We start from the raw sequence: 12,605 nt of genomic DNA on the forward strand, positions 1-12,605 counted from the left end.
TTCCAATAAAAGAGAAGAAATGCCTCCCAGGGCTTTTATTGTGAAATATGTTGCTCTTGTAGGAACGTGCCAAGGAGCTCACTTATTACCCTGTTAACTCCCCCTGTTTGTTGTTGCCCTGTGGTTTCCACAATCAGCCCTATTCCTCCCCCAGCACGCAGTTACATTCCCCACCGGGAGACACAGCTCACTTTTACCCTGGAGGGCCCAAGCTACCAAGTGCAGGTACATCCTCCAGTGCATAAGGCTTTCTCAAAAGTATCCAACTAAATGGAAGAGCCAAACTCTCTCCAGATTTAGCTTCTCAGGGGTGAACGTTGCATTTCGGGGGGGGGGATCTGGCACAGCTCACAGCACTGTGTGGGTGGTGACAGATATTTTTTTTGTTTCAGAGGTCTCTGCTGTTTCACAATACTGTTTGTTTCTGGTTTGGGGTGAAAAGCAGTGTTTCCAGTACTCTCTGTCCAAGGGAACAGTGCCTGCAGCCAGGGTGGCCCACAGGCTGGGGTTTGCCATCTGAGACCAGCCTTCGGGTGCCATCTTTTCAGCAATTTCGCTTGGTGAAATGGTCCTTTCCTGGAAGGAAGATATGGAAAACAGGCTCACTCCAAGCAAGAAAGGAACAATACCAAGACATTGCAGTGAAAGCACAGGAGGCTGTCCCTGAGCTGAGGATCCTAATCAATCCGTCAAAATATTCCAGAAAAAGCCTTTTAGTGCAGCAGCACTATAATGTTTAGCTCCCTGGCATGTGGTATCTTCCAGCAAAGAGCTCTCAATTGGGTTAAAATATTAAGGATGTTCAGTGACATGTGCATTGCAGTATAACATCCACTTTACGAGCCAGGCAACGTGGCCTGACACCGCCCAGCAAACACAGCTGGGAAGAAAAGAGGTGCCAGGGGTGGCTAAAGAGTAAAGCTGTATTAGTTTTAGGCTTAACTACTTTGGTAATTATATATCACAGTTCTCCAAAGTACTGGTGTTTAGCAAACATTTATCTTCTGTATTTTGCATATTTCTCCATGAAGTCTTGTTGCGGTTGGATTTACTGCCCCTAAGCCAGTCGTTTCGGTTCTCCAGGCACTGGGCAGATACAGGAGTGCTCTGCTCAGCATCACTCTGCACTTCCATCCCTTAAGGACATTTTTATGTAATACTGCTAATGATGACATAACATTAGCACTGGGATTGGCCCACCTCTCCCATAAAACCCGTGCAAGAGATCCGTCAGATTGCTGGAGCGTTTATTGGACATAGCATGTTTAAACTATTTACTATTACTGTTACAATAATAAGACAGTATTGGGAAAAGATAAAGACTGATGTAAATTAATGTGTAGCAAAAGTGGATTATTATTAACTTCTAAAGAACTACAAGAACTTCCTTTACCCCCACAGCCACCTAACTATTTGCCTGAGGACACTGAGCAAAGATGAACTTTGCCTCCCTGTATTCATCCCTGTCACACAGAGCACTGCAAATAGTCTCTAATACTCTTCCCATGTAGCACTCTCCATTTATATTTGTAAATTCGTATCAAGTCATTCAAATACATTATCCCAGAATAGGAGTAACACATAAAGCAGAGAAACCTCCAGGAAAAGGCTGTTGTAGTATTTTTGCCATCTTGATACTACCTAAGTGAGGTTCTCAAAATGCCTGTGTAAGGCTTTCTCTGTTAGCTGCACAGAGATTCTACCTCTTGCTAAATGAGGCAGAAAAAGTGAATGGCAGATCAAAGAGGAGCACCCAAGTCCCGAGATGTCTGACCAGGCATAGTTTATGTTTGGCCATGCATGAAATTGTGCCTGGCAGCACGAGTAGGTCCATAGCCTGAGCTCCGTAACGAGCGTGGGGCTGGGGAGCTGCCATGGGCTTCGTTACGGGATGCAGGATTATGCTGTGGTTCCCAGGACTGTGGGGAGACTGGCATCAGGCGAGACAGAACTGCTTTTTTGTGAACGGTGTTACACAAGTACAAAAAAAGCAACCCAAGCCAGAAGGCAGGAAGGGCTGGTTATACAGCTTGCCAAGCCATCCCCTGGCTGCACTCAGCCCCTGGAAAGGGGCTGGCAAACTGCAGCTGGGAGAAAGATGCTGATAATCAGAAGAAAGCCCAGAAAACAGGAATGATCCGGCAAGCTGCATCCACAGAGAAAGAGAGGTTTGCTTAACATTTGACAGTGCAGAGCAGCAGCCTTCAACTTTTTTCTGTCTATGGACTAAAAAAGTACTTCGAGGGAAGGCACAGAGCACAGACATGATAATGGTCTTCCAGTCAGTTAAAAAATTGCTGCAAAAGGGAAGGAATAAGCTCCTCTCCATTTTCTGTGGGGGTCAGGCATAGAGAAACAAGCTTCTGCTACAGCAAGTAGATGCAAGTTAGATGCAGCAAAACCACCGCTAGTGCTGACGGGGCCGAAGCGCTGAGAACAGCGTGGCATCCGTACCATCAGTGGCATTTAGCAGCAGGCCAGGCAGATACCTGTGAGAGATGTGCCAGCATGGCTGGTCCTGCCCTGCGATGGGGACACACATGGCGAGTCCCTTGCAGCAATGCTGCGTGATCACACAGACACAGGAGCAGGAGCACGTTGGTGACCTGAGCCACCAGGCTGATAACACGTGGTGACACTGATGCTGTGGCTCTCTAGGGCTGTAGTGATGCGAGGGACCATGGGGCCATAACCAGCCCCAGGGGGCTGTTTTACTTTCAGATGCCGACCTACAACGAGGAGCTGCATCCTCGGTGGGCCACAGTGCCAGCAGCAAGAACAAAACCAGGGAGTTTCTCTTGCTTTCACATGCACATACCCAACAGCGGTTTCTGCTGATGCTCATCATGGGTAATCCCAGAACTGAAATTAAAGAAAATCAAAGTAATCATAAAAGTCCGGCATCCTGAGCAAGGCACAAAATGCTTGGGATCATTTCCTGAGTGAGGGAGCTCACAACTTTACAGTACTTTTAGCAAAACTTGGGAAAAAATATTTCCTGAAGGAACTGTGCTATGAACAGAAGCTCATTGAGTAGATAAGAGGCAATCATGGAATTAATCATCAGGTATTCATCAGGAGGAGCAAGGCCAAAAAAGCTGGTGGCTTTTGTCTCCAAAAGCACATCACTTGTACATGTGGACCGCCATCTTCCCCTTTCAGCCCTGATTACAGCACAAGAATGCATTACACATGCTTTCATCTTGAGAGCCATTTAAACAAATGGACCTTGAGCCCTCCAAAGCACCAGCAAAAGCCCACAGTGCCTCTTTCCCTCAGTGACCTCAAGGCTGAATCCACCTGGCACATGTTCTTGCTAAGCAGCTGTTAGTCACCCTCCGAAACAAAGACCATTGCCCGGGGTGACACGTGTACTGTCTTCAAGGAGGCACATGGAGAGAAATAACAGCCCAAAGGGCCAGGCTCGATTTGCCCATGATAGAAAGTTCTCCCAGCAAGCTCAAGGAGGAGCTGCTATTTGGAGGCACGATTGCTTGTGGCTGCTGGAGGATGGATGAGACACTGCGCTGACTCAGGAGACCTTCTTCTGGATCTGATGAACTGGGTCCTGGTGGAGTAGGGTGAGGGATGAAGGGGAGACACTGGGGTGCAGGGAAGAGAGGCACCAAGAAATGGTTTGTTCTGCTCATCCCCTACATCTCCTGTCCTTGGCTTAGCCTGCAGCCCAGCTCTCCACCTGCATCTGCCCAGCAGGAGATGATGGCCCCAGGAGAGGTAACGGAGAAGGATGCACGCACACACTCTGGTCCTACATCCCCTCCTATCTCAGCAGTGTCTCTGGCCCTAAGAGTGGATGTGCAGCCTTGTGGCATCACATGTGAATTGCCCCTCTGCAACTCTCTTTTATCTGAAAAAACAACTCTTTTTTCCTTTTTTGTTAAGCATATGACTTTTGCTCATTTCTTCACTACCAAACAGCACAAAGCCAAATTCAGCCACGGCACAAGAAAAAACAGATCCATGGGATTGTTCCAAGTTGCAACCTAAATTTCAACCCGATTGTTCTGTGCAAGGAAAAAAAGCCACCCTTGAGAAGATCCTGCCTTTGCAGCGCTGGCCAGGGTCTCGGAGCAGCTGCGGCACTCTCCTAGGCTGGGCATGCCCTTGGCATGGCGGCACTCGGCGTTGTGGCAAAGGCTACCTATGCCACTGCAAGAGAGCCCTTCCCGGGCAGCCCCATGGTGAAGTCCCACACGTGATGTTTCAGCGCTGAATACACCATTTCCTCCGCTTTTGGGCCCGAGCCTCAGGTCTGGGATTTCTCATTTCCATCAAAATGCCTTTTGCAAGTGATTAAATACTGAGACAGCTCAAGGTTTTCTCTTCTGAGTGAATTAAGGAAAAAAAAAAAAAAAAAAAAAAATTTGTTTGGCTTGCAAGAGGGCTAGACTACTTGAATGGATGCCTAGTTTTGCTCTATCAAACATTCAGAGCAGGAGAAAATCTTCAGTTAACAAAACTGCCTACAGACAGGCAGCAAAACTCACAGCAATATTGTTCAATTTCCCAGAGTTATTCACAATCCATTGCAAACAACAGCTACTATTTCTCCACAATCAGTTAACTTTGGGCCTTGGTGTGTGGATTTAGATGCCATTGTTTTAGTCACGACATAAAAAATGAATTGCATTGTTGCTTTTACAGCTCTCTTTCTGGGAAAATGCTTGCCTGAGGTGTACAGAACAGAATCCTCAAAGGAATATTCTTTTCCACAGTTAAAAAAAAAAAATCTTTAACACTATATGTAACAGCCCTTTCAACCTCTTATCAGTGAAGCTGCTTCTTCCTAATGCAGGTGGATAGAAGCCTGAAGGAGTTAAAAGTGCACACACGGGGCTTACCTTTAAATACCGCATCCAAAACACTGCCTTTACATAGGCATTGCAATATTGGCTTTCATATCTATCACTCATCTTTACTTACTTTCGTGCTTTTCCTCTGTTCTATGAAGGAGATGTTAGAAATACCACGACAAGCTCGTCCGACGCCGGAGCGGTTTAGGAAGGATCCGTGTCTGGCCGCTGCGCTACTGGGACAACTCCCAGGAGAGCAAATACGCACAAAGCACCTTACCCAGCCCAGTGCAGGCTCTGCCAGGGCAGGGAGAGGCACAGAAAACGGTTATCGTCCTGAACAGCCAGCAGGATTCCTCAGATGTTTGTTGAGGAAAAAGGAACATTTTATTGCAAGGTCAGTGGGAATTTCAGTCCTCAGGAGATCTGTAAATCTCATTCAGGAATATGCTGCTATTTACAAAGAGATGGAGAGCCTCTCTGTACTGCCAGTAAATTCGATAGCAAAAACTCTGTTGATTTCAACAGTACAGGATAAGCGATGAGTTCCTTACTGAGTCAGAGGGTTTGAAACACAGCCTGTGTTTCCTCCTGCATTGAGTCCTCACAGCCTCTTGGATTTCCCCTGGAAACTTCCCCCTGTGCCACTCACCAAGCCTGAATTTGCCTGGAGATGCGAGGATAACACAGCAGGAGAGAGCTCGGGAACAGCAATGGGCAAACCTTGAGGACCCAAAAGCAAGTTCAAAGCAGAAGAACTTCTTGGTGTCTTGTTTTCAAGACCTCAAAAAGAAGTACTGCTTTTGCAGTTTCCCTCACGTTTTCCCCCCAGTACTTTCCCCCGCAGGGGGATGGGGAGTTTATGGGCAGCCTGTCCTGCTGGGCGAAAGGCAGCGAAGGTCCCTGGGCTGGCGGAAAGCAACCGCAGTGAAAAGACGTCCTGATTAGTGCCACCAGGTCTAAACATGGTGCTGCTACCATCGGAAGGGCCAGCTGGGATGCGGTACCATCCAGTGACCTTTGGGATCACTGTTGCATTCCCTGATCTAAAATTAGGCCTCTGCCCCCCTGCACACAAGCTGTGTGCCAGCCCGAGCACAGCCGTCGGCATCTGAGGAGGACCCAGCGAGGACAGGCATGCCACGGCCACGGCTTTCAAACACGGATGGGCACATTTCTCCCACACCCGTGGGCAGCAGGTATTCGAGCAGCTCCTCCGACACGGCTGAAGCAGCTCTGGCTGCTGCAGGGCGGTTTTGGCAGTGCCAGGGTTCAGCTGGCAAGGTTTGTTTTGCAGCGGCTGCCGAGGATCACTTGACTGACAGGCAGCCCAGTGCAAGTGTTAGTCTCGAGCTTGGTTTTGTATTCAAGACCGGACACCACAGACCAGGCCCGTCAGGACCAGGAGATGGGCAACCCACCCCTGTGCTGCGCAGCACAGCTGTGCTATCACATCTGGGAGCACCGAGCCACATCGCGGAGAGCACAGACGTCCGATGCTGCCCGGGATGTGGCTTCTCGCAGCGTTTCTTGCAGCTTAACTGGTGAGGCAGTTCCCATTTGCCTCCCCTCAGCCCCTGGCTGTGTTGACATCTGAGGGCATCCGAGTCAAAAGTGGCCCCATCTTAACGGCCCCTTTTTAACGCAGGAGCACTGTGAGAAAAACAGCGTGCCTCTTGCAAGCACACCCACACACGCTTGTCTAGCTTTACAGAGAGCTGGTCCTTGTGTGTTCCTGCTGCCTCCCCCAAGGGCATTAGGAAGCTGTAAACACAGAAGCAATGTTATACAAAGAAGCAACAGTAAGCTGGGAAAAAATAAAGAACTATGGGGTAGCAAGTGCTGGAGTACCTTAAAAAAAGGGCGATAAAAACGATGGTGCTTTTCTGCCAGAGGATCTCTGAGGCTTCTCCGGAGCAGCAGTGTTTCCCAAAACACCTGTGGTACAGGCAGATGTGACACCCCCATTGCCCCAGACCAGAGCTCTTGCAGCTCCGCTCCGAGCACCTTGTCCAGCCCCGAGCCCAGTGCTGTGACCCCACAACATGCCCTCCATTTCCCAACGGGAGCGGGATGGCAGGAAGCGTGCGTTCCCACTCCTCCGGAGTGAGTTGTGCTGAGATGACTGGACTTCCACACCGGGAAAAAGCACTTCCAGTTTCCTTCAGGTGAAGAGGAAAAAGCTACACCCTTCCCTTAGCGCCTGCCGCTCCTCCCCACGCCACCACGCAGCAGATGTTGAGGATGCCCGTCAGTCTGCGAGCAGCTCCAAACGCAGGGACGATATCACTACCTCATTTCATGGAGGAGGGTGATTTGTCCCAGGCTATGAAGCCCCTCGGCCAAAGGTCCAGGGATAGCAAACTGGGAACGTCCGGCTGCCAGGGATGTCAGGACAAGGGGACCTCACTTCCAGCACATGATGTCTCCTGCCCGCTGTGAACATGTCAGGGACAGCTGGGCCCAGACAGAAACCTCCAATATGGACCCCTCCTCCAGTCTCCATGTCAGGGGGAGGGTGGCAGAACCACCTCAAAAATGCACACCTCCCTCACACAAATATCAAGGGGAGGGTGCCAGAGCAGCCTCACAGACAGATGCCTCCTCCACCAGAAATATTATAGCGAAGGTGTCATCAACCTCAGCTATGGACCACTCCTCAGGCAGAAATATCAGGGTGGGGATGCAGACCACGTATGCATACAAGCCCTTCCTTTGACGAAGATTTAGGACATTCCTGTCAGTTTTGAATTCCTGGTTCGTTACTCAGACATGTAGGATTTTTGATGCCAGTAGAAACCAAAACCGGGAAAGCTCTGTATGGTTAGTTCCATTCAGATGTGGCTGGAGATGGCAAAACTATCACCGCGTGAGGTTTGTGCCATCAGTAGCAAAGTTCTCAAAAGGGGTTCATATTTTTGAAGCTACCAAATCACAGCTTTGCTGCCAGTCAAACCTCAAACACCAACCTCCCTTGAATAGACCTGGGTAAAAATATGCATATTCACCATTTGGGGAGGAAGAGAAGGGAGCCAGAACTATGAGAGAAGGATGAAAATACGCTGCCACAGTGGCTGTTGCTGCTGAATATGGTCGGTGAAGGCTGTCCTGCCTGGCTTTCACATCTAGATTCAGCAAAGCCTGAGCAGATCATTCTTCTCAGCACAAGGGCAGGCTTTTGTCTGGGGCAACAGAGCCGGTGTTGGAAAGGACAAAGGATTTTGCAGGAAGAAGGGAACAGCAGATGTCTGTCCCTTGGTGTGTTTCTGTGATCATTTTGAAAGACAGGGGATATTGTACTTATAACCATATATCTTAACAGGTGTCTACAGACAAAAAAATTCATTGTAAATGCATAATTTTCAAGAGCTGCAGGGCACAAATGACAAAGTTGGGCCAGGGAAGTAGTTGGTGAAATAAGATGAAAAGTGAGAGGTTACATCCCGTGATCTCACACGAGCCCAATCCAAAAACTAGATGTTTCTCCAAATACTGCAGTGAACTTGCTAACTACTTGACTCTCTCGGGGCTGACCAAGCACACACTAATTTCTGCTTGCTGTGCCTCCCTTTTCCCACAGCTCCCCTGGTTGCAGCATGACCCAGACTGGCTAGAAACAACAGTCTTGTCAGCCTGAAAGGTTTCAGACTTGTGTCCCAGCAGGACTCTCCTCACCAGAAGGTACTCTCCACTCACGTGTTGAAGCTGGGCCCTAGGACGTCTAAAAGTGCAGTTAGCTGCAACCTAGGAGGTTCTTAGTTCATTGACACAGAGAGAAACTGCAAGAGGAAACAAAACTTCATCCTAGTGATTTTGGGTATTGTCTGGGAGGAGAAGTTCTAGGTCATCCATCTTTGCTCAGCATTACTTATTTATGTCTTTTACATGAAGCAGTCATCGCCTGTTGCAGGAACTTTTCCCACAGGGGTTAGTACTGCGTGACACTATCTGCATGGTGAACTTGGGTCCCCTCACCTCCCATTTCCCATGCTCTGTTCCTGTCACTCACAACTTCCCTGTTCCTATGCTATAAGGCCAGTATTTGGGTATATCATCACAGCTCTTCTGAGCCTGGTCGCTGATGGAGAAAAAGAGCAGTTGTTTCCATTACTTGCAGTCATCATGAATACTGGAGAGGAAGACACCTCAATCAATCAGAAGTAACATATTTTGGTGAGCACATCATCCAAGAAATCCTTTTATGACCTGTGTGGTCCGAGTTAAAATGCACAACAGTCTTGAGAGCTGGATCCATCTCCTCCAGACCTCCCACCAGTTACCAGCTGCTGGGCAGTGACAGTGCCTTTTGAGCCAGGAAGCTTCTCCACAGCTTACTGACCTGCCATGTCCCTCCACTCAGGGAGAGGAGCTGGGGCCCCTCACAACCTTGCTGCTATTGCTCTGGCCTGCAGATCTGAGTCAGGCTTCAGAATTCAAACTTTCAGCCTTTTCCCTGACCGCAAACTCTATAAACTTCTGGAGACAGCCAGATAAACGTGGCTGGTGTGACCTCTTGATCTTTTACCCCACAGTTTAATGAGGACCCCAAATTCTTCTCTGTTACCCCTGTTTGCACGTGCCCCCACTTCTACCAAAATATCCCACAGCGAGCAGAAATAAAAGAGCTGTTTCTGTGCACAGGAGCAGTGGAGCGACCAGCTACGAGCAGCTCAGGGCACAGCCGATGCGGTCCCCATCACGTGCTCCTTCATGTGACTCCCCCAGCACTGCAAGGAGGTCAGCCACCACAGTGGCACCCCCCTGTCGCCCTCCCCAAGCTGCTGCACACCCTGTCCCTCATCCCACATGGAAAAGCTACTGGACATTACCTGACCCTGGTTTTCCAGTCCAGCCCCACACTGAGAGCATTCTCTGACTTTCTCAAGCTCTACTTCGAGCAGGTCTACTTGGGCTTGTGTGCCCCACCACCTCCAGGAGATGGTCCCCAAATCCCCAGCGGAGGGTGACAGGATGGTGCCTGCTCACCCAGCGAGCTGCTGCCAGCCACCTGCACCCAGACCTGCTGCTTTCCTATCACTGAAACATGCACAGCTGGAACAGCTTAGGACAAATGACTTATGCTCATGGAAAATCCCACAGGAAAACTAGTAGTTCCCCTGTCTGGTAATAAAGGTAATTAAAACAAGCTTGAAAAAAAATCTTTAATACCTTTCAATGAATAAGCATATTGAATTAATGGATTCCAGGAAGAAAACCTTTACCCTCATAACAATCTTCTTGGCACACCTTTAGCTGGCAACGAAGGATAACAGCTCTTCGGCATGCTGAAAGAGGAAATTAGTCTCTTCATTTTTACAGGTAAGACAAATCTTTCATTGTCTAGTGCAAAGGATTCACAACTTTTTTTTTTTTTTTTAGTTGAGACACATCCCTTTTGTAGGCTCCTGCCCAGCTAAATTTGGATATTAGGACTGCTAGTGAGGAAGTCCTTGATGCTCAATATAGAAGAGGTGCACAATCCCATGCAAGTTTGCTGTTCAAATTTAAGGAAGCACCTGCAAAATTAAGTTACAAATCTCTGAAGTACATCTTACTTTTAAGTGTAGGTTGCAGCTGAGAAATATATCATGTATATTATGGAAGTTAAGTGTAAAACCCCGGATTTCTCAAAATCACAGACTTAAGATAGTTTCTTAGATAGCATAAACTATAAACACAGAATATCAGTGTAGCCCTATGCAATACACTCTGAGTAGTTACAGAGCACAGAAAAATTCCTGTGCAGCACTAGAAGATGTGTAGCCTGGTATAACTTGGTTAGCCACTACCCAATATTATATAAGTAAATACAAGGTCCCTGTCTTGCAAATCAGACTACATAGACAGGCAATGCCATGATCAGCAGGAGATCAAAGTGCAGTGATAGGTTTGTTTCAGGTAAACAAGGGCACCTGAAGGATGACACCTAAGCTCTAGGTTTTTAATTTAAGGCCCAATTACAAGATGCTTCTTGTTCCCCTGTCTGACGGCAGAATTGCCCTGACCCCACTGAAGTTAATTTACAGAAGCTAAAGACGAGGCCCAGCAACAGATCCCACTATGTGAATCTACTTTGGATCCCACATAAATCATTCTGTACAGACATTTATCCAAGAAAACAACCAAGGATGCCTGCAGATTTGCAGCTGCATTTGCTAACACCAGCTGAGCATCAGAGTCCCTTGGGCTTTCCCACATCGCTTGCTGCAGGAGTCTCCTACAGTCAGGGCCTCCTGTGTTAAGCTGAGGATGAAACATTGGTCTCATAAAACAGTAGCGCTGCTGCGGAGCCAAATGCAAAGACCTTAAAGCGTTTCAGTGGGTCTGAGACACGTGTCACTGAGCCACTTCCCACTGCAGATTCGCAGCACACGTGGGGACAGACACTTCTGAGTCCTTCATAGATCACATAACGGAGGACATGAGAAGCGAACCAGCCCCAAGGTCCTCCCTGCATCCAGAACAGCATCCGCTGCTTTCAGACAGCCATGAACGCTGCCTGCCCGGCCATGCCCAGAGCTATGTGTGTGTGTAACCCGTGGGCCACGCTAGCCTCCCCGGTGCCTTCCAGGAACCACGTCCCTTTGCCTCCTGCTCAAAAGGGTCATTGGATGCAGCACCTAGCTTACCTCCAGCTGCACCGTGCTGCCCCAAAACCAGCTGTAACTGCAGATGGCAAACCGTGCCTCTCCCCTTCACATTGCCATTGGAGGAGGCGATGAAGCACAGAGAAAGTTACTGCACTTCAGGACCAAATCTCACACCATTTCATGTTTCCAATTATTTTCAGACTGACGTAGCACCTGGCACTTCTGTCCCATGACAATGGTTGTTTCTGGCCACCGGATGTCAAGCAGCAAGGGGACCCAACCTTGGGGCAATCCCAGAGGGGGACCCTCCGCCCAGCTCAGCCGCAGGCTGGCCTGAGATGAATCAGTGTTTTCCAGAGACCGGAGATCATGAGTTTGCCCATCGGGGTGGCCCCTCCGCTTCTGCTTCCTGTTTTGGCAGATATTGTTGTGGGGGAGGTTTTTTTGCCTGCTACCATGATCTTTTTGGGGAGAGAGTCCCAGAGAGGAAAGCAGCAGCCCCGGCAGGCAGGATGCCTGCTGAAAGGCACAGACTGGGAGAAGCATCTGCTCTCCAGCACCGTGCCTGCTCAGCTGGGCGCCTCGCTCCAGCACAAGCGTTGGCCCCAGACCACGTCTGCTGCTGGGGGATGCCCCCATGCTGGGCCTGCATAGCCCCCACAAAGGTTGTGCAGCCACACAGGCGCTGAGTGTGGGCATCAGCAGCACCATGAAAGCTCCTGGTTCACACTCAGCTTTAAGCCTCTGGACCGTTTGTTTTTTTCTTTTGCATTTTGTATTAGATCACAGCTATCAGATATAAAACAGAAATTGTCCTGGGCACAGTAACCAGGCACGGGGACCTGCTGGCTGACCCCTCCCTGCCCCGCAAGAGCTTCCCAGAAAAGCAGAGAGGAGGTCAGGCTCTGCAGGACCACAATATTTTGATTTTCTGTCCGCAGGGCAGCTGCTTCAGCCCAGATCTCACCCATGTGGGTGCAGAAGATGCTCCACATTAAGGCTCTTTAGGGAGGGGACAGCACAGCCCTGGCAGCCTTCACGGACCCTCTGCCATAGCTCCCCACACCATTGCTGTCACCCAGCCACCCCCGGCCGTCCTCCAGCCATCCCCTGCCGTGGCAGCACACATGCTTCCCCAGTGTAACCACCACACCTCCACGGCCGGGGATGCGGGTGCCTAGGAATTCAGGAAGACAAAACG

Source organism: Ciconia boyciana, chromosome 6, assembly GCF_034638445.1.
Source record: "Ciconia boyciana chromosome 6, ASM3463844v1, whole genome shotgun sequence".
NCBI classification, from domain to species: domain Eukaryota; kingdom Metazoa; phylum Chordata; class Aves; order Ciconiiformes; family Ciconiidae; genus Ciconia; species Ciconia boyciana.